At 35.9% G+C, this 24,645-nt stretch overlaps 1 pseudogene; it reads left to right on the top strand.

Moving 5' to 3' along the window:
- The first annotated feature begins 6,215 nt into the window (after positions 1-6,215).
- Positions 6,216-24,645, top strand: part of LOC149160599 (plastid division protein PDV2-like) — a 152,170-nt pseudogene continuing 133,740 nt past the window's right edge.

Below are 24,645 nucleotides of genomic sequence, written 5' to 3'. Positions count from 1 at the left end.
AAGCCTCCCAAGTTGACTGTAGTTTTCACAACGTAAAAGGCTAGGAAGGTCAGTGTTGCAACAAAGATTTTGAAACTGAGATCTAATGTGGTTGTACGTGGGGCAGTCGAAGAGGAAGTGATTTTCATCCTCAATGTTCGTATTCTCACAAAGATGGCAAAACCTTTCCATCCATGGTGTTTTAGGAACTTCACAACAACCCGATTCACTATGAAGCTCATGAGAATTCATTTTAGTCTTGGCTATATTAATTTTCTTCTTTGAGCTAGTTAAAACAGAGAGATACTTTCATTCTTCTAGGGTGGGGTTGATGACCTCCTTATAATATCTTAATTTTCTTTTAGCTACTAAATCTTTCTCACACAACATTTTTTCTTTGAACTTAGAAGTAACAATATTTTTGATGTTATTAATGTTTTGCAATGCAACATTCTCGTCGATCTCCCAATGGTTTAACTAGGCCCGGTGTATTTATATCAATCTCGTTTGAGCCTTAGGTGGTTTTGGCTAGAATTTAAAGCTAGCTTAGGAAGTCTATGGTCTCCTATGTTATTAAGTTTGTGCTTGTATAACAAAAGCCTAGTCATAGCTAGGCTCTCGATAGGGGAAAGACCCACTTCTATAAGGAGAATAGGATAGTTTGTGTTGCTTTTAATTTTGAGGTTATACTTTATAAAACGCTTCTGGATTTTCTCAATCTTTCTCCAGGATTCTCTAGAGATGCTACAACCCCAAACCTCACATCCATATAAGATAATCGAAGTGACTATATTTTCAAAAAGGAACTTCTTTCTATCCCACATTACGAGGTTTTCCATTTTACAATTATTTTCAAGACCAAAATAAGCTTTCCATCCCCATTAATCCTTTTCTCAATGCTATAGTTCCAGTTGAGCTTGTGATGAATATCAATTCCTAGGTACTTGTAAGAAGACACTTCCTCCAAGTTACTATTGTCATACATAAAATTAGCGTAAGTGTCCTTCTTGGATTTGATAATCATAACTTTTGTTTTGTCAGTGTTAACAATCATACCCATGGTAGAGCAAAAATCCTTAAGAAGTATAAGTTGCTTATCAAGATCAGATGGGCACCTTGCGAGAAGAATAATATCATCAACGTAGAGAAGAAGGATGATCACTATCCCAGCTAAGATCGTGCCAGCACATCCTGCTTCCTCTAACAACCTTCTAGCTTGTTGATGTAAATGCCAAATAGGGTAGGGGAGAGGGGGCAACCCTGTTTAACTCTGATATTACACTTAATATCTTTCGACCATCCCTCATTTATCTTTAACTTGGTAATTACATTCTCGTATAACCTTATAGCGACAGCTCTCAACTCAAAAGGAACCTTTAGCTCTTCTAATCTATTCCAAAGGTTGTTTCTAGGAACCAAATCGAAAGCCTTTCTAAAGTCCACAAAGCAACAAAAGAGATTGGATTTATCATTGCGGCATTCATCCAAAATGATCCTAAGCGTAACGAGGTGGTCTATTGTTGAGTGCTGCTTTCTAAAACCTGTTTGGCCTTTAGCCCACTTACCTTCACTTTCAAGCCATATGCTCAACTTCCTTTCCAAAATAATACCATATAACTTGGCTAGGAGAGGGATGATCATAATTGTCCGATAATTAAAGGGGTTATTTGTATCCCCACTTTTAAAAATAGGGATAATGAGGCTTTGAGTCCATGGTTTAGGGAACCCTCGCTTGACCGCTTGATTAAAAATCTTGTGAATGTGGGGGATGAGGACAGGACCTCCAATTTTTAAGATTTCCACCTGGTAACCTTCAATGTCCTTAGTTTTCCCATTAGCCAAGCGATTAACCCCAAAATCAATGTCTTCTAATAAGAAAACTTCTTTCGTTATGAGCAGGGTTTCAAAGTTATCCATGACATTTGGAGATTCATAAAGCTTTTTAAGATAGGAATTCCAGTCGTGTAAAGAAATTTTATTATTAGCTTTAGTTTTCCTAGTTAGAATCTGCCTCCAGAATTTCTTAGGAGCTACCTTAGAGAGGTGTAAGAGATTCTCTTGTATTTTATGAATATACTGCCTTTTTTTCCTTTTAGTTAGGGCTTTGTATATTTTTATCTTGCCAATTTTAAGAGATTCATCAACAACTTCCTTAATTGCTCTCCTCACACTTTTACGATCTTTGTCATACCATGGGTTGGTTTTGCTATTTATTTTATTACTTGAAACTTCAATTGAGAACTTGTTAATAGAATATGAGAGGGTTGTAGTAAAATTATGATAGAGATCTTCTATGTTGTCTATACTAGATAAAGGAAACAAATTAGTTTTTAATTCATTTAGAAAGAGATCTTTTTTATTTCTATCAAAGATTAACTTCTTTTGGCTATAAGGATTATCTTCTATGGGATCTCTATGCACGATAAAATTGAGGGTTTTAAGTAAAGGCCTATGATCAGAGTCAAGTTCGTGGTCGTTTAAGATGTCAAAATTTGTTATTTCATTCTATAGAGGGAGATCGAATATAATATAGTCTACCACGCTGCTACCAAGCCCATCGATGCAGGTCATCTGGCTAGAATTGGGCCACCTCTTTAGACCGTTGCAAATTATTAATCATTTATTATTCTTATCATTTATCCAATAAATTTGTGAGAATTTAAAGAAATATTTTTTAATTATCACATTAACATATATAAGTTTTTCCTAAAATGAACATATATTTTTAATCTAACAATATTTGTGTGTAGATAAAATGTTATATATTATTAGCAAATATATGTGATATTTAAAATTTGAAATTAACATTGTCGTTAATAAATATAGGCCTCATTTAACTTTATACACGAAATAATTTTTTTCATTAGAATTCACCAAATTTTGGCAATACAATTTGATGATTTTTTGTTATTAAAAATATATTTTTGAATGCATAAATAGATTCACTAGCCAAAAAAACTTCTTGGGAACTTAAATTATCCAGATTAAACAATTTAAACTCAAGTTTTTTAAATTCTATATAGGGTTTTGATTAAAATTAACAAGAAAAATGTTGTTAAAAAAGTCATTTCGTCAATAAGTTAGATAGCACCATTAATATTTTCTTATAATTAAATTCGTCATAATCCAATAAAACTTACTAAGTAAGAATATTTTTAGATTTTAGAATGATAAAATGAAATAAGATAATTATTTCACAGTAATTATATTTTCATTGCTTAAATAAAACCATAATAATAAATTCTGGTTATTTAATTTTAATAAAAATATTATTATTTAAGGTTTAAAATTAAAATAATTTAACCACCATTTAAATTTAATTTCTACTTTATTTAAATTATATAATATATATATATTATTTCAACAATATAATATTAAATTATTTGGTGATTTAATAAAAGCCCTTTCACGCCATTTTCATAAAATAATAATAAAAGAGTTATAAATTCAAAATCAAAATAAGATATTATTATTTATGAGAGATTTTTTGGCGTAAATCACATGATATTTCATTTGTCAATGGGTTTCGAACCAACCAGTGTGGTTCATCGTCAGGACAAGTTGAAGAATCAGATCTAGATTGCATTTTAAATAGTCAGAGGAGAACCTCCAACGGCTATAATTTTTTACGAGGCAACGGCTATATTGACTAACTAACGGTTATATTAGACTAGGAAACGGCTAGTTGGACCGGACTCAAGGAAAAGGGGGGCAAAACTATATTTTAAATTAAGTTAAAGTTATGGATTTAAATAATTATTAAATTAATAGTTAGTTATATTATTATTAAATTAAAAGTAAATGGGACTTATGAAATTACAAAAGGTATTAACTATTCTATATTTATTTTAATTTTTAATATATATATATATATATATATATATATATATATATAGATATATATTAAAATTAATTAATTTAAGTAACTTAGGCTTCTTAAGGATTTCTGCTCTACCATGGGTATGACTGTTAACACTGACAAAACAAAAGTTATGATTATCAAATCCAAGAAGGACACTCACGCTAATTTTATGTATGACAATAATAACTTCGAGGAAGTGTATTCTTACAAGTACCTAGGAATTCATATTCATCACAAGCTCAACTGGAACCATAGCATTGAGAAAATGATTAATGGGGGGTGGAAAGCTTATTTTGGTCTTGTAAATAATTGTAAAATAGCAAACTTCGTAATGTGGGATAAAAAGAAGTTCCTCTTTGAAACTTTAGTCACTCCTGTTATCTTATATGGCTATGAGGTTTGGGGTTGCAGCATCTCCAGAGAATCATGGAGAAAGATTGAGCAAATCCAGAAGCGTTTTATAACTTATAACCTGAAAATTAAAAGTAATACACCCTATCCTATTCTCCTTATAGAAGCAGGTCTTTCTCAATAACATAGACGATCACAGACTTCCTAAGCTAGCTTTAAATTCCAGCCAAAACCACTTAAGGCTCAATCTGGGGTGGCATAAAGACACAAGGGCCTGGTTAAACTATTAGGAGATCAACGAGAATGATGCATTGCAAAACATAAATAACATCAAAGATATTGTTACTTCTAAGTTCAAAGAAAAAATGTGGTGTAAGGAAGATTTAGCGCCTAAAAGAAAATTAAGTTATTATAAGAAGGTCATCAACCCCACCCTAGAAGATCAAAAGTATCTCTCTATTTTAACTAGCTCAAAGAAGAAAATTAATATAGCAAAGATTAGAATGAATTCTCATGAGCTCCATAGTGAAACAAGTCGTTGGGCAGTTCCTAAAACACCATGGATGGAAAGGATCTGCCATATATGTGAGAATAGGAACATCGAGGATGAAAACCACTTCCTCTTAGAGTGCCTCACGTACAACCACATTAGATCTCAGTTTCAAAATATTTGTTACAATACTGACCTTCCTAGCCTTTTACAATGTCAAATCTATAGTGAGCTCGGGAGGCTTCTCTCCAAGCTTTTTGAGCATAGGAATAAAATCTTAAATTAAAATAAATAATTTGTTTCTTTAGGTCCAATAGACCAATGTTTGGTCTCAGCGGATGTTAACTATCATCATCATCATCATCATCAGTAGTAAGAATAAATCTTTAATATTTTAAATTTTAAATATATTTAATTCTTTATTTAATTGTTAAATTGTTTAATTATTTTAATAATAAACCAATAAAACATATTCTCATAGAACAATTTCAATATTAAAGAAATTGTTTTTTCTTATATTAATTAAGTTGAATTATTAGTATATAGCATAAATTAAATGCTATTAAAATATTTATATAATCAACCCATTAAAAAACAAAGGCAAAAGAGAGAGGGGATAACAAGGGGAACCTAACTAATAAGAAAATTAGAAAAAGCTATAAAAAGAGGGAAGGGAGGAAGTGAAGAACGATAGGACTGAGCAACTACCCATCTTCCAGTCGTGTTCTCTATTGAGATTACTTGGCCTTTTTTCAATCTCAAGGGCTTCCCTAAGCCTCAATTCAACAAGATATTATTATAATAAAGATATTTTTTGCAGTATTTATTGGCAATAACATTAATATGAAATTTTATATAAAATATGTGGTTCAAGGTTCAAATGGATAGAATTAATTTTACGGACAATTCATGGGTTCACTTAGACCTTATAGATGTAGCAAATCATAAGAGTAAAAAAATTATAGTAATAATAGTTGGAAATGACGGGATATCATACAAATAAGAGAGGTTATGATAGTAGTAATTGGAAATGACCCAATCTAGCCGATTTCATCTCGGAACTCAAGGAGCCCTCTCCACTTGATGGCTCCTACATCTCACGTTCCTTTGCGTTTATAAGGCCTTCGTGGCATGTGCTTTGCCTCAATTACTTGCTCTCCCATCTTTAAGAATTCTATGCAAGTGTATGGTTCGTACTGAGACACGGTATTGTTTGAAATTCGTTCACCCCCCTCCTTTTCTACTGTGCAACCTAGCTGACCTTTAAGGAATCTATTTAACTGTATGGTTGGTACTGAGCCATGCTGTTGTTTGAAATTCGTTCACCCCCTCCTTTCCTACTGTTAACCTAGCTGACCTTAAATATAAGGTTTTCTCTAATTTTTTGCTTGGTTTTACCAGGTGCCGAAGCTTTCGATTCACATATTGTACTTAGTAAGCTGCTCAGTATTCAGAAGCTTCGAATCAATAATATAACCGAAGGCCACAGTCGCTGAATTTGACTTAGATATCAATAATCTTATCATAATATCAATGGAGATGGATGAGATAACAGTTGTGTTGGGCCAGGCATCAGAACTGCATGCGAAAATTGAGGACGCCACAGAGAGGGTGTTACAGTGTGACACTGCAATCAACGGCGAAAACACACCACCTTCTGTGGATGGTGATAAAATAGGATGTGTGAATGGAGGTAAGTTCTCGCAGTCTGAAGTGGGCGTCGATAGATCCATGGAAGCGAGGAGCCTCTCCTGTAATCGAGAAGCTTTGGAGGTTCTTGAAGATCAACTCCATTGCTTGCAGGTTTCGATAAAGAAATTTGAAATAATTATGAATGAGATGCACAATAGACGCGTTATTATATCAGATTACTCTTCATGTTGAATCTGCTTTCAGTAAGTACGAGAACCATTTCCCATTTAGCTATCCATCCCCGACCATCTCCTATTTGGCTCTCCCTTCCCAATCCCATCCTTAATGTTATAGGTTTATCACATTTTTAAATATTTTAAAATTTAGAGTTAACTTTTCCATCTTCATAATATATAGGCTACATTAGCTCATATATATGAATATCCAATTTCTCGTAATACGCATTAAGAATATATATATATATATATTTTTTAAAATATGATTTTGACGTTTACTCACATGTCTTTTCACTATTACAAAAGGTTTATTATTATTTTCTTGAATGCTTTTTATTTATTATTTTCTTGAATGTTCTTTATATTGGTATGGATTCATTTTAATTTATATTTATTAATTATTAAAAAAATTTTTTATGGATATTTAAAAGATATATATATATTTTGAAAAATTAAAATTGGTGATCAAATTGGTTTACTTAATAAATTTGGTTTCAAAATCAACGGGTTAAAGGGAGACTTGTTAGATATTAATGAATAGGTTTTGGGCTGGTTAGATCTTAAAGAATAGGTTTTGATTCTGATTAAAAAATTGTAAACCAATAAACTCATGTTAAGATTTAAAAACATGATTTTAATAAATAGCTTAATTGTAAACCTAACTCATGTTCTTAGAATTGTATTGCTATAGGGTTATTTGTTGGAATACATTCTAAATATCCATGAGGGATAAACTCAATGAAGATGTTAGGATTTAAAACCATGATTACAATCCAATAGACACAAAATATGCACAGTTTTCTCTTATATATATACCATGTAAAGGTGAATATATCAAAATGGCACCAAGTGCAATACATATCAGCAACAAAACATATAATCAATGAGGCTCTAAATGGCCTCTAGAGTCCAAAAACAAAAACTACAAGCTATGGGCCACTAGCCTACTACAAGTCTACATATATGATATTAGTGATCAACATTATCACTTGAAAGTTGAAACTTCTCATCATGATCAAGCTAAGTTGGTTGAGTCTGGACTCCCAAACTTTGCAACTGAAATACTCTCCTTGTTCAATGGCTCATTCTCAAACTTCAGAAGGTACTTATGTCCTATTACTTCATTTGGTGCCCCACATGGATTTACATGACTTCCTATCCTAGCCAAGTGTTGCTTGAACCTGTTAATACCCCCTCATTCAATAGATTTGGCAATATTTGTAGATTATTTTTCCATCAATCATATGATAATGAGCTCATGCAGTATCCTTGGCTTGTGGAGGCATGATGACTAGTACTTAGCTCAAACTCTCTATTGTTCCACTACTGAGTAAGTAGGAAACCCATTTCCTATATCACTCTCCCTCTACTTGGTAAGTAAGAGAACCATTTCCCATTTTTCTCTCCCTTCACGTTCCCAATCCCATTCCTAAAGTTATCTAGGTTAGGTTTATCAAATTTCTAAAATATCCAAAATTTACAGCGAATATTTCTATCTCCATAGTACATTATCATATTAATACATGATATTTATGATATATCTTAAAAATCCAATTTCCATTTTCTTGTAATATGAACCAGAGATATAGCTTATTTTTTCAAATATGATCTTGATGTTTACTCACTTCTTGATGTCTTCCTAGAACTACAAAATATTTATTACTATTTTCTTGAATGCTCCTTTGGTATGGATTCATTTTAATCTACATTTATTAACTATTAAAAAGAAACTCTCTAGATATTTAAAAAATCCAAAATGGTCCACCTAATAAACCTGGTTCCAAACTAGGACTGGTTAAAGGGGCACTTGTTAGATCTTAATGAACATGTTTTGGATCCTGGCCTGATTCCAAAAGTCTAAACCAATAAACTCTTATTAAGATTTAAAACCATTATTCCAATAAATAACCTAATTGTAAACCTAATTCATGTCCTTAGAATTGTATTCCAATAGGGTTATTTATTGGAATTCATTCTAAATATCCATGAGGGTTAAAATCAATGAAGAGGTTAAGATTTAAAATCATGATTCCAAACCAATAGACACAAAATATGTAAATTTTGCTCATATATATGCCATGTAAAGGTGAATATATCAAAATGGCACCAAGTGCAATATATATCAGCAACAAAATATATAATCAATGAGCCTCTAAATGGCCTCTAGAGTCAAAAAATAAAGCCTACAAGCTAAGGGGCCATGAGCCTCTAAATGGCCTCTAGAGTCAAAAAATAAAGCCTACAAGCTAAGGGGCCACTAGCTTACTGCAAGTCTACATATATGATATTAACTATCAACATTATCGCTTGAATGTTGAAACTTCTCATCAAGTTCAAACTAAGTTGGTTGAGTCTGGGCTCCCAAACTTTGCAAGTGAAATTCTTTGCTCTTTCAATGACTGAGTCTCAAACTTCTGAAGGTATTCTGCACTAATATGCCCTATTGCTTCATTTGGTGCCCTTTATGAATTTACATGGCTTCCTTGCTTGAACATGTTAATACCCCTTCATTCAATAGATTTTTGGCAATATTTGCAGCTTATTTTGACATCAATCATATCACAATGAGCTCATGAAGTATCCTTGGTTTTTGGAGGCATGGTGGCTAGTACTTAGCTCAATCTCTATGCTATTGGACTATTCAATAAGTAGGAGAACCATTTCCCATTTTTCTCTCCTTTTACTTAGTATGTAGGAGAACCATTTCCCATTTTGGTTCCCTTTTACTCAGTAAGTAGGAGAACCATTTCCCATTTTTCTTCCCTTTTACTTAGTAAGTACCAGTACCATTTCCCATTTTTCTCTCCCTTCCGATTCCCAATCCCATTCCTAAAGTCATCTAGCTTAGGTTTGTCAAATTTCTAAAATATCCAAAATTTACAGTTAATCTTTTTATCTCCATAGTACATTATGATATTAATACATGATATGTATGATATATCCTGAAAATACAATTTCGAGTTTCCTGTAACATGAGTCAAAAATATAAATTTTTTTTCCAAATATGATCTTGATGTTTACTCACTTTTTGATCTCTTCCCAAGACTACAAAATGTTTATTATTATTTTCTTGAATGCTCCCTACATTGGCATAGATTCAGTTTAATCTACTTTTATTAATTATTTAAAAAAAACTTGTTATCTTTAACCATTTGAATATATATATATATATATATGATCTACTTATAAATATCATTTAATCCAAATTCATTCACATTTATTTGTAGATTACATTTAGATTCTCTTTCGAGAGACATAAACAGTTATTATAGAGTTCACAGAAGAGTTATGGTTATTCTATGACCCTACCATGTTGCATAATCAGGCTGGAAAAGCTGCACCCAAGGTGATCACTCTGGTTAAATTTATTTGGTTACCATATGTAGCTCCAAATGCAGAGTGGTCATTTTAATTATTATTTTGTGGAATGTTTAATATAGATGGTCATTTTTATTTAAAATTTCAGAATTAAATAATAAATTTTGAAAATATTTAGGAATCAGATAGAGGAGGGATAGTTATTTTTATCTATAATTTTAGAATAGAGACCAGATATTTGAAAATATTTTAGAATCATATAAATAAGAGCCAGGCGGGACGTAACTCCTGTCCTTAGGAGGGAGTATCGACTCATTGACACGGAGCGTGGTGCTTTGTTGATTTTTAAATCTTACTTATGGGCAATGGTTCCATGTATCCCAGCGGATTGGGAAGTTCCATGGGGTCTGCAGGTTTTCTTGCTAATTTGTTAATTTCCCGGGACATAAGTTTGTCCAAGATTTTAACATATGGGACACGACGGGTTTGGAAGGGTGATTTAATAGATTGTGTTTCTTAGGGATATGTTTCATGTTATTTTTTCATTTCCCGTGATCTGATTTCGATGTTGTGATATCAGTCCACTCTATCAGCTTTTTTTTGTCATTAAGGAAGGCATGTGGTTCGGATGCAAAGCAGCCCATTGGCTTGGAGAATAGCCTGGTTGAATCCTCGGCCTGTTTAATTTTTTCAACACATAAAACATTAAGTAAGTAATTGGAATAACGAAACCGATGAGATTTCTACTAGCTTGTTCAATCTTTTCAACACAAAAGACATTAAGCAAGTAATCGGAATAACAACAATGATGAGATTGGGTTTACGTGTTGGACCCATATAAATGTTTAAGAGGTGGTTGGAATAAGAACATGATGAGATTGGATTTTCGTGTTGGACCAATATCCATGTTTAAGAGGTCGTGTCCCCTCTCTGTCAGTTGTATGGTGTAACATAGAGGAAATATCATCTTGGCAATGGACTGCCTAAGCCTGCACATAAAAAGAGCAGTTATGGAGGAACATTTCCGGCCTCTGATGATAAGCAACAACAACAGTATATGACATATTGATTTTGGGTATGCTCTGCCACTTCTCTTGGTTATGTTTTTTTTAATATTCTAAAGAAATTTACAAGACTATAAACAAATGAAGGAAAATTTGTAATTTATTATGCGGAATGCGACATGGAAACCACTAAATATATTGAAGGATTATATTGTATGAAAGAAATACCTATTCAAAAGGGAATGAAGTATCTGGATACCACCTAAAACCTTGTTGCTATAATAGAGCTGACTGGCAATGGATCATTGATCGATATTATAAAAGGATATCTGGATGGGAGTTCAGATGTCTCTCAATGGGTGGGAGAGTTATTCTTGCACAAGCAGTCTTAGTACACCTAACTGTATATTAGGCCCACCTATTCCATATCTCTGCAAGCATTATCAAGGAGCTATATAGCCTCACAACAAATTTCATTTTGGGAGGCTGCCATGAAAGGAAGAAATATCATTAAACCAAATTGGCCAACATTACTCTTCCAAAAGCACTAGGGGATGGGGAATTATGGATCTCTACAGATTTGGAGGAGCTTTATTGATGAAAGGGGTTTATTTGCGAAAGGCACCTAGAGTAATACCATCCAAAAAGGTACTTTGGTAATAAAGACTTTGGATACTGGTAGAGGAAAGGAATCATAGGCATTTTTTCTTTCAACAACTTACATGGAGATTTCAGAATGGAAACAGTATTCTTATAGCACTGGATCCAATACTTGGAGCTGGGGAGGAATGCTCCATACCAGAGAACATTAAAAATATCCTTCATGGATTGGGCATATTTTTATGGGGCCAAGCTATAGTGGGCTGGCAAGGCCCTTTACTGATTTGGAAGGAAGCACACATCATTGGCCTATATGGTCAAGCGGTCCTACAATGGAACAAGATCATAGCAAATATAAAAAAAATTGGTATCTGCCATATGGAACCCTGAGATTATCTCACATGGAAAGGTAAGATGAAGACTGATAATATTATTGTAGCTGATACTTATCTCTCTCTCTAGAATACCAGCACTTCAATCTACATTTCCCCACAGTTTTTTGGAAAACAAGTATTCCAAACAAAATTATCATCTTTTCTTGGCTAGTTTTTCCAAACAAGAACTTCATCTCGGAGAATCTACAGAAAAGACACTGGCAAGGGCCGGGTATCTATTCTATTTGTAAATGCGAAGCTGAAAACAACAATCACATCTTCCTGCAATGTAAACTCACCACACAGGTATGGAAAAATTTATCTAAATATTTTGGCTTTCGTTTTATACTGCATTCATCCATCAAGGATTCACTGGAATGGTGGGGTACACAGAAGCCCTCCTAGAGACCCATTCCTTTAATCAGTATATGGGCAATCTGGAAATGGTGGAACAACTTCTTGTTCCAGAACACGAGAGAGGATTTCCAGTAGGTCTTTCACAGAATTGTAACAAATTATAGTGTTTTTTCCCCAGCCCAAATGGCCAAGTAACAATCCCCGTGGGCACATTAACTCACTGCTAATGTATCCAATGGGCTTTTTTGACAACGCACTGCACAAAAAGGGTTATGTGCTTGTGGGGTTTGGATATCCATAACTGAACAACTAACCTGCTTTTTTGACAACACACTGCACAAAAAGGGTTATGTGCTTGTGGGGTTTGGATATCCATAACTGAACAACTAACCTATAGTATTCTCTGGAATGGAGGAAATGGCACCAACAATAAGGCGGAAGAAATGGCTCTTTGGGGCCTATTGTGGTTCAGCAATTTCTTAAATATCCCTTTCCTACATGTATATGGAGACTCCAAGATCATAATCGACCATGTTTTAGGAAAGGCTTCCATCAACACCCCTTCTTTACTAGGATGGATGAAGAGAATAGAGGTCCTTTGGCAACTTCAAAATGGCTACACAATCCAGCACATAGGCAGATCCCAAAATATGCAAGCTGACAGCCTATCAAAAAAAGGTATGTTCCAAGAATCTGGTAAATGGTACATGGAAATCAACTGGGAGAACAACACCTATGTCATGGAGGACCTTCTTTTTCCAGGAATATAGGCTCTCTCCTGGGCACTACTGAAGTCTGGTTTTGTTTCTGTTGGAGATTATTCGGCTGCCTGGCCACTGGGCATAAAACAGTGTCCTCTACGAGGAGGGATTTTCTTCCCCATCGTAGATGGTGTATTTTTCAACAAGACCATACAGTATCCTAAAACAGGCATACCACTGCTGGCTGTAATTTTGTGTATTTTTGTATCTAGCTTATATCCTTTCAGTTCCCTATACATAGTTTAATCAGAGAATAGCTGTATCACTTGCTATTTCTTATTGAGGTTTTGAGGTACCTGCAATTACAGCCTGTTTTAATTAACAGACAATGCCAAAATGGCTTATGCTTTGAACAACAGATGACTTTTGTAAATTTCTACTCTGATATTAATACAAATTGTGCTTTTTTTGTACTGAAAGAGGAAATATGTGCTAAAACAAGCTAGGGAGCACAGCAACCTCTTGTTTCCTGGTTTCGAAATCCTGTTTTACTGCACCTTAGAATAGTTTCGTTGCAGATTCAGAAATATTCAGGAAATTTGAGCAAGTGAAGTTAGCTTTGTTCATAACTTCAAACAGTTAATTCGCTTATGTAAGCTTATGTCCACCAAATTTATGAATTTTACCTACAAAAGGTTTGCAACTTGCATCGTTGTCTGTAGCAACCAAACTATTTAAATTTCGGAAATTTTCCTACAAAAGGTTTGCATCATGCATCTTTCCCTGTGTAACATGCATCTTTGTCTGAAGCATCCAAACTATTTATAATAAGCAGTTGTTGCAAATTCATGAATGACTGAAAATGTGGGGGAGCAGGTATAAAGTGAGTTACAAATAAGATTCAAATTGAATATTCAGTTGTTGCAAATTCAATATTCAGTGTCTGTACATATGATGAAAGCATTGAAATGGACATACGAATAAGTCAGATACGGGAATAAGATTATGGAGTGCTCACATATCAATTTATGAATTAACAGTTCAAGTGGATTGCTGGATTATGCAAATAATATATATTGTTTCTTTGTAGATTTTTCTGCAGCAGCAGCAAGCTGATAGGGAGGAAGCATTGTATGATCTTGAGGGATGTAAGAGTTTTTTCTTGGAGCGGTTGAGGCGGCATCAGGGAAGTGAACGGGAGTAGTGTACTTGTGGTTTTACCTGAATTTCAATTCTTCCTCACTCGTCAAATGATGTTCACTAATAGGGTAAGCTCAAGTTGCAGACTGGCAACTGTATTCCTACTTTTTATCTTTTCAATAAACTCTCAATGACCAGTGACAGATTCCTCCAATGTTCACAAATATGTCAGAATTTCGAGTAAAAAGTACTGTATATGGGACATTATAATCAATGGACACGGGTCGTCTTTATCAGGTGCGATGGCGAAGGCGTAATTAAGTCTACAACTGAATATAGCTGTTAACATGCTCGTCTTCACAGATCGATCTGAAGTACTTCAATTATTAAACCCTTTTTTTCATGGACTAAGCGATGGACTAAGCGAATGAACAATCGTCAACCGTCGACAGTGATGTTTAACGTTAACTAACCTAAATTTCTTTAAACCCTTTTGATAAACTCTCTTTCCTTTTTTTAAAGTATTTGATGGGCCTTATCATAATCTCTTATTTTTCTCTCATATATATATATATTCAAGATTGTGGAAATTTTATATTATGAAAGGTTACTTTTTAGAACTTAATTTAAGAACAAAGTAAAAATATATATATTTATAACTGATATTAGGGAAATTTAGGAATTATAAGAGTGTTGCTTTGGGGTTACCTTCGAAGTACATTATTAGTTTTTTTTTTCCCCGCCCAATTTTATATTATGAAAGGGTTACTTTTTAGAACTTAATTTGAGAACAAAGTAAAAATACATATATTTATAACTGATATTAGGGAAATTTAGGAATTATAAGAGTGTTGCTTTGGGGTTACCTTCGAAGTACACTATTAGTTTTTTTTTTTTTTTTTTCTCTGCCAATTCTATAAAAATGCAGTTGTATTTTAAGAAGTGTCTTGAAAGTATGGGTAAGGATTGGACATAATATATTAAAATTTAATTATACAAAAGGTTTGAGGAGAGTATAAATATGAAAGTACATTTAAAATTTAGGAGGAAGAGTCAATTATCACTAGTGGGTCTCATGTGTTGAGTTAGTAGTCTAGACATCCACCAAATGATAAAGTATTTTGGTATTCTTTTATTACTATTACTCATTATATTCTTTGGACAATTTCTCCATTTGAGTGAATAAACTATTAGGAGGACATCTTGATGTCGAGGGATGAAATTTGGATTGATTGATGGATTGTGTGAAGTGTTGAACTTTCTTTTCGATAACTAAAATGGATGAAGAAACTCATGACAGCTTCATTTGTCATGATTTTGAGTCACTAAAGATGAAGGTTGGCTACCAATCCCTCAAATTTTATAGAAATATTTTCCCAAATAACATACACCACAAACCAAGACAAGATAGTTAAATTAGATAGCTATGGAATTAGTTCCTTGGAGTGTAGAGGTGGTTAGAACAACCACCAATTTGAAGACCGACCCACTCAGTGTATTGTGAAAAAAAAATGAAGAACATGGACCTAATTCAACAATCCTAAAACTTATGGAAATGAACTAAACAGATATCGTCTTGCCACCAAAACAAAAACTCTTGTCAATTTTACCAAAGGAAGGAGCCAAGCCACCGAGACATGTTGAGTGTATCAGAATAGAGAACTATAATGATCCAGGTGGATATTGGTGGCCACCTACCTATTCCACTTGGACCCCCAACACTCTCTCTTTCATTTTTTCAGTTTCCCTAATTGTAGCACAATTTACTATTTTTGGTAGCTTTTCGGGTCATGAATTTCCAGAGATGTTTTGAGCCCCTAAACAATGTTTTTTGGGAAACCCAAGAAAACCAAAGTCTCTCATCAATGTGTGCATTCAAAGTTGTAGTCTTCAGATAAATATTTTTAGTGAAGTATTGTGCGTGTCAAGTGGAGATCGTATGCCAATGTTACGACCCTGGGAAGTTGATGTACCAATTTACCCAAATGGGGCCCATAGTTATGGTGCTTCATTTCCTAGGGTTAGGTTTTTGGATTTTTACTGTTTTGGATTGTTTATCAATAATAAATAGGTCTTCGAGCCTCATTGTAACATAGTTCAAAGGCATGTAGCCACCACATCTCTTCTTAGAGATAAGCTACCATCGCTTGAGCTACTTTATTTCCATTATGTTTGTAAGCATATTTCAGTGTTTGATATTAATGAAATGAAGTGTTATTTTTGCTACATCTCTAAATTTATGGTTATATTTTTTATTTGTTGTGTTTCTATTTAAGTTCATACCAGTGGTATCAAATTCATTTATTGTTTCTCTATTTTTCTTTGCATGTTCCCATCGAGGTCGGGATATATGGAGTTAGGGCTCGAACTGGTTGAACCTTTGCAAGACCATCATCACAAATCTCGATGGCCTCCCATGGAGGAAGAGAATAAAGAAAAGGGGGTAGGAGATCCTTTCAAAATCTTGCTCGAAGAAGCCCTTGAACGACAGAGGAACGCGATGATGGACAACTTTGCCCAAATCCTTCAACGACTACCCAAAGATGACACATCTTCTTCCAGCAGCCACTGTGGAAGCACCACACCCTTTAAGGTACAAGTTAACTTTGAAATCCCCATATTTAAATGTTAGATAGATGCAGATGCCATAGATAAATGGTTAAATATGCTAGAAGGATATTTTTTTGTTCATGAATTTTCCAACCAGGAAAAGATTACTTTTTCACTTCTTAAAGTTGCCCCCCACATCAAGGACTGGTGGAAAACCTACTGTGAAAAGAAGGATGGAAGTACACCCTCACTATTTTCAGTGGCACCCACTTGGAATTAGTTCTGGGATGCCATCAAGGAGTAATACTACCCCGTCAAGAGTTATGAGGATAAACACATAAATTGGACCATGCTGTGACAAGGAAAGGACCAAGACATTCTGGAGTTTACCAATGCTGTTCATACCCTTCACACAAAGTTGGGTATTAAGGATTCTAAGCGACATTTGGTACTCAAGTACCACATTTGTCTACATAGATACATCTAGGAAGATATGGAGTTCCTCGACATATCCTTGCTCAACACAACATACTGATATGCTGTTAAGATTGAGCAGAAGTTTAAACAAAAGAAGCGAGACTTTGGATTTGTGAATCCATAGCAAGGGAAAGGCGCCCCCAAACCACAGAGCAAAGGAAAAAGGCAAGGCGGGGTGACCCAAGAAAACCCTACGAGGCTGCAAGCAAAGAGCAACACCCCAAAGACAAAGAAGACACGTGAAAATGGTGTGAGTTTCATAAGAGCTCCACTCACAACACAAGTGAGTGTCGGGAAAAGCATTCACTAATGGTTGAGTTGAAGCCCTCCGTATCAGACACGTGTTCCGACTCTGAGTCAAAACCCTACAATGGGAACGTAAAAGGTAAGTAGATCATTGACACGAAGCCCAGTGTCACTGTGGACACCACCAAGATCCAAAAGAATGAGACTGAAGATCCACAGGAGTGGGAACACCTCTTCCACACACATATGTGGGTGAAGGGTTCTCTACTATAGTTCATTGTCGATAGTGGGAGTCAAAAGAATCTCATTTCAACACAGGTTATGAAGCGGTTGGGTCTACTGACTATAGTACATCTGCAGTTGTACGCCATCAGGTGGCTTCACCAAAGATGAGATATTTGTGTCAGCTAGTAGTGTTGCCTTCCCTACAACATCAAGCCCTTCACAGATGAGGTATTGTGTGATGTTGTTCCTCTTGAAGTTTGTGATGTATTATTAGGACAACCATACTTCTGGTAGTGGCATGTTGTATGTGAGTTTAGACCTTGATCTATGATTATTACTTTGGGAAATAAGTTGTACAGGATACCTCAAGTAGCCTTGCCTACCGCCATCTCTTTGATCTATCCAAATCAATCCAGTAAGATCATTTAACATACCAGGAAATTTTTTTCCTTATGGAATGATTAGTCATGCCTTTCGAGTTGACGAATGCACCAACAACCTTCATGAGGTTGATGGATGACATCTTGCGACCCTTCACCAATGCATTCATGGTGGTATATTTTGATGACATCTTGATCTTCAGCCAGACTCACGAAGAGAACCTCCACCATATTCGACAACTCGCTCAAACCCCATGTCAACACAAGCTATGTGTCAATCTGGAGAAATTCATTTTCCGCATGACCCAGGTTCAATATCTGGGGCACATCATTGATGAGTAGGGTGTGCATGTGGACCCAGCCAAGGTAAAATTCATTCGGGATTGGCCAACCCCAACCACTCTAACATAGCTCCACAGCTTTCTGGGCCTTGCCAATTTCTACTGTAGGTTCGTGTTAAGGTTCTCTCATATCACTTGGCCTTTAAGTCAAGTCACCAAGGGTGGAGTGAAAGCAAATTTATTTTGGTCTGAAACCCAACAGAAGGCGTTTGTTGAGTTGAAGCAACGCCTCTGCTCTGCAACAGTGCTCACATTACCAAACCTACAACAACCATTTGATATTGAGACAGATGCCTCTAACTATGCTATTGGTGCAATTCTTACTTAGTAGGAGCATCCAATGGCTTACCACAGTGAGACACTTTTAGACACAATATGAAAGTATCCCACCTATAACAAAGAAATGTATTCCATTATGTAGGCCTTCCGTCAATGGAAGCATTAAATTATGGGAAGGAAATAGTCATCTACACATACCACCGACCCCTACACTTCATACAGACACAAGGGAAGTTGGAGAATGATCGCCATCAGAAATGGTCCACATACCTACAACAATTCCATCTGAACATTAAGTACAAGAAAGGCAACACCAATAATGTTGTATGATGCCTCAGTCGATCATTAGTCATGGCGCTGATCATTGTACTCGACTCCCATGGGCACGATACTTTGGGGTGGCCACATATTTACAAGAGTGATCCAAAATTCAACAACACATACCAGACAATCTTGGAAGGTAAGAAAGTTCCAAATTTTCACCTCTATGATACATTGTTCTTGCAGTTGGGACACATTTGTGTTCCTTCAAGTGAGAATTCCAATATTATTTGGGAGGTGCACTATAGTTGGGTCATTTCACATTTCAGAGTAGAGAAAATAGTGGCAGTACTTCAGGAGTATTTTTATTGGTCAAACCTTTGTCGTGATGTTCGGAGGTACATTAAATATTGCACTACATGCGTCGTTTCCAAACCAACCATCAAGAAGCAAGGCCTATATTCTCCTCTACCTACTCCTAGTTGACCTTGGGAATCTATCCCCATGGATTACATGTCGGGCCTTCCTTCTACTAAGCACAACAACGACTGCATTTTCATTATTGTTGACAGATTATTTAAGATGGCCATTATGGCAGTGAGCAAGAAGAGTATCACAACAGAGGCCACTGCTAAGATATTCATTAAGCGAGTGTGAGTACACTTTAGGATCCCATTGTCCATTGTCTCAGATTGGGACAACAGATTCCTAAGTGAATTTTGGTCAAGTCTCTGGTCGATGCTGGATACCAAACTTAATAAGTCCATGAATTTCCATCCCTAAACTAATGGCCAAACATAGGTCATTAACATGATGATCATACATATTCGACACATGTACAACTCAAAGCATCCATGCACATGGGATGAAATTCTCCCGTATGCCTAAGATAGATGTTGGAAATAATACTGAGAGGGGGGGGGGTGAATCAGTATTATCAGATCAATCAAACTTTTCAATTTCATACTCAGAACCATATACGCTACTTTAATTAAGTGAAACCGCGTGTACACGCTACTGAGTCTAATGAAACTCGCGTATATCCAGAGATCTTATAATTCAGTTAGCTTAATCTTCAGTAAATGCATCAGATCATTATTAAGCATATTAACAGTAAACAGGTGCAGAATAACAGAACAGAACATCACACAAGAGCCACACACATGAACACAAAGATATAAGGTGGAGACCCAATGTGGGTGAAAACCACCTGCTGCAAGTCATCTCAATCTTCTTCTTAATAAGAAAATCCTTTTACAATATTTGTACTGGTGCAGTTTTATACCAGTACGGGAGCTACAACCCCCTTTGCTCTTGTACTAGCCGATCCATTTACTAGTACGCAGGCTGCTACCTGCTACAATGCTCCAAAGATCTCCTTTAGCTTTTGTACTAGCTTAGATACTAGTACGTAGGTGCTTGCCTACAATCTTCTCACCTCCAGGTACCACGTTTCATCAATTTTCAGACTGGATACACTGAAGCACAACACATAATCTGTAAGGCCACTTTTCATCCAATTTTCATACTGGACCCATAACTATCATTGAAGCTCAAACCAATCATCAAACTCTGAATCACTGAAACCCTGTTAACAACAGTCACCAGAACACAGAGCAGACACAGAACTCTGTAATAACCATCTGACCCATCTGCAACTTCAAATATCAAGCTTTACAATGTATACGCTACTTCGATGAATCAAATCCGCGTGTATACGCACTTTTACCAAAGACAACCCGCGTACAGATCTAAAAATAATTTCTCATAACTTGCAGCTGTACCAGACATCAGTTATACTCATAACACTTATAGAACTATACATGCGTCAGTATGTAGATCTAGAATAAGCATCATAAAGATAGTTCATTTCAAACCATTTGATCCCGATCTCTCCTTAGATCTAGTTCTCCATCAACTGGTGAGATCTCTCCTTAGCTCAGATCAAGCAATGCATCATCAACCCATAACCCTGTATATTGGATCTAATGCTTCATCAGATATTCAAGACATTTCAGATGCACTTGCCTAATGATTTCCTTCTCCTTATATAGCCTTAGGCCTTGTTCAATACCAAGAGCCAAAACCATAGAAACACAATACCATCAACTTCAAAACTAGGGATCGACACGCCCGTCGAGACACAATGGTCCGAAACCATAGGCACAACTTCCAAGGACTAACCGCCATGGACCAAAGGTACTTTTCCACATACACGCGCTTTTGCTGAAGCCAACCTGCGTGTACACGCGACTTGGGCTTAACGAACCTGCGTGTATGAACTTTCTCTTCTTCTTATAGTCTGATCATCAATTCCTTGCTGCTGACCTTCTGCACTATGATTTGTCATCAGTGTGGTTTGCCATCAAGGACAACACTTATCTCATAATGCCAACAATCTCCCCCTTTGGACTTGATGGCAAAGCTAACTTGTCACACTTAGAACTATCATTTGATTCCTTTGAGCTGTCCTCCATCAGTCACATCTGATATCTCTTCTGAAGATTCATCATCTGATTCCTTTGAGCTATCCTCCATCAGTCACATCTGATATCTCGTCTGAAGATTCATCCAGTTATACATAAGTGAGATATTCTTCCATCAGTCACATCTGATATCTCTTCTGAAGATTCATCATCTGATTCCTTTGAGCTGTCCTCCATCAGTTACATCTGATATCTCGTCTGAAGATTCATCCAGTTATACATAAGTGAGATATTCTTCTATGAGAGGGTTGCCATCAAGTACAACACATGCATCATAATGCCAACAATCTCCCCCTTTGGACTTGATGGCAACAACACCAAATCACTCTCCCCCTTTGACATCAAGGGCAAAGGGTGGACCAAGATATTCTCTTCCTTTGCTGAATCATTCCACTGTCCATACTCCCCCTGAGTACCTGCTGAAATCTCTGAATAATCTCCCCCTTTGTATATGCCAAGGTGTACCAATCTGTCAATGCTCCCCCTGAGTACATGCCAAGTCTCTGTATTGCTGAAGTGTGCTGTTCATGCTCTTCCTGACTATAGGCAAGATCTGCAAAAGATGTTCTTCAAGAAGAACATGACTCTATACATCATAAAAGACCTTCCTATCACCAAAGACTCATACATACATCCATCTCTCAACTAAGTGAGGATATACAAAAATTGACTCATCCACCCAACCAAGTGGGGATACATCAAAAGTTTACATATGACAACCAATCATATTGCATCAATCATCCCAGGCATAGTGGGGAAACCAAAATAGGCCGTTACATGACCTTGACACCATGAAAGAGATACCACAAAAGAGAAATATGACATAGAGACGAAATAACTAGACCAAGACTTATGAAAGTCACTAGCAGCATCTGATAATCACCATTCAGATCAGCAACCAAGAGATCCTTCTGTTCTTCTTTCGCCTTTGTTCCTCCTGAAATCAACACCAAATGTGAACTAGAACCAAAAGCTTTAAGATAATGCCAACAATGCATCATTGGAAGATTATCTGCTCCCCCTGAACCTGTGCCAGATGATCTCTGTCAGACCTATATCAGACTTTCTGCAACCAACATCTGTCCCTGCTGATTTCCTTCAAATCTCCATATACGCGTCTGTATACACATAAACTGGCGTATATACGCAGATATCCCTTACGCAACACGCGTACACCATATACGCGACTATCCCCTTGTAAAACGGCGTATGCACGCGGATATCCTTTAAACAACACACGTACACAAATTTCCATATCAGCAACCTGTAAATGTCCTGTAGAGAATAGGTCATCAACCTATAACAAGGTATGTATGCATCAATTCATCCCTTTGAACAGAATTCAGAGTCATTCACATTGTATCATGTGTGAAACCACCATAGCCATTTCATCAAGCTCTACATGATCCAAGTATCATTACTTGGGAACATCTGCATCAATTAACATATGTAAGTATAAACCTATCATCATATAGATAAGAACTCATCACCATGTCTCCAATAAAGCAACTTTGAGTAGTCATCCATGTATCAGCATTATGTATCTTGAGCTCAAGCTCATTTGACAAAACTTCTTGATATCATCAACAGCAACAATCCTTATCTACAAGAGTGCCTGCATCATAACTGTATGATTTTTATGCATATGACAACAGCAATATATGAGTGACCCATCATCAAGTGAAGATGTATATTCAAGCTTTGTACTTCTCCTTGTCCTTATGAAGATCACCATGTAAGCACCATATAGGCATCATCAAAGAATCAACCATAAATCTGATCTGATCATCAACTATGTAACCTCAAGAATCATATGAGATTTTATCATAGACAACTCACAACCACATCATAGCAAGGTATATCATTTAGCCATATAAGAATCATCACCAAGAATTATAAGCCATAATGCCAACAATGAATTACTAAAGGCATATGCTCCCCCTCAACCTGTGCCATCTGTTAGATTTGATCATGCATATATCAGCAGTAAGCATCAAGACATCATCATCATCATCATCATCAAGTTAGGATCAAAACACTTCTAGACATCTTACAAGTATCAAAACATTTTTCACACATCCTCAGCCGATTGTAACTATTAACCAATAGAGAAAATAATGGACTGAATCATATCAAATCCCTTTTCTGAGCCTGTCCCCACTGCTTTTCCTCAGACTGACATATACGCGACTTTGCAGTGTCTAACTCGCGTATATACGCGACTTCCCTTTAAGGAACTTGCGTATGAGATTCAGGATACTGAAGGTTTACACTTTCGGCTCCCCCTGAGTCTGATATGTCTGTGCTGTGCTGTGTCTCAGTACATTGTGCTGACTGTACTTCCTTCTTCCTCCATATCTTCAAGTGTGATGAGGTTTTCTCCTTTTGGTGTGATGTCCATCCTTTGTTCCTGCATTCCTTTGCTATATGTCCAAGCTTGTTACATGCATAACATCTTACATGTTTCATATTCCTCCTGTAGCAATTAGTAGCTTTGTGACCATACATATTGCAAGCAAAGCAATATCCATTAAAGTACCTTGATTGAGATGACCTGTCCGCATAATAGTCTTGAACTCTTCTTCTTCTACTTCTAGCTGCAACATGTCCAAGATTATAACATTCAATATTATTCATAGGAGGAGTAAAAGATTTTCTTTGAAGACTTTCTTTCCTTGGTTGATGATGAGATTGACCTTTCATCTCCTTGTTGATCATTTTGGATTTCTCTTTAGAGTTCCTTGCCTCACCTTGTGAACTAGATTCACCTTCAACAGATTCATGGAAACCAAGACCAGTCTTGATAGCAGGAGACCTTTGACTACTAAGAATATCATCCAAGACTTTAGAACTATCTTGAAATCGTAAAAGCTTATCCTTTTCTTCTATTTTACCTTTCAAGATATTTACCTCAACTTGAAGTTGTTCCTCCTTTTCTAGACATTGCTTATTCATGTCTTCTCCATCTTTCCTTCCTTCTTCCAACTGATGCCTTAGTTTGAGAATCTCCTTTTCTTGTTCTTCATTCAGATCCTGCTGCATTTGACGAACTCGGAAGGCACATTCTAGTTGAGATTTTAAGCTGGTGACTTCGTTTTCTTGTTTTGCAATAGCTTGGAGTAGATCTGTATTCTGCTTCTTTGATTCTTCAAGATCTCCTTTTAGTGAGGGGATTGTAGCTTCAAGATTTTCATAGTAGCTGGATCTATCTTTGAGTTTCTTGATGGTTGTGCTTCTTTCGTTGACTTCTTTTCTTAATGATGTCACTTCATGCTGCAATTTTTGACATTGGTCTTCCTTGTCCTTGAGTAGCTTTCTTACCTTGTTTCCTTCTTCTATTTGGGCCTTTAGTTTGG

This window comes from Pinus tabuliformis, chromosome 5_2, assembly GCF_031772625.1.
Source record: "Pinus tabuliformis cultivar Carrire ecotype Pingquan chromosome 5_2, CPIR1, whole genome shotgun sequence".
Taxonomy (NCBI): domain Eukaryota; kingdom Viridiplantae; phylum Streptophyta; class Pinopsida; order Pinales; family Pinaceae; genus Pinus; species Pinus tabuliformis.
This window is presented reverse-complemented; position numbering and strand designations above follow the sequence as displayed.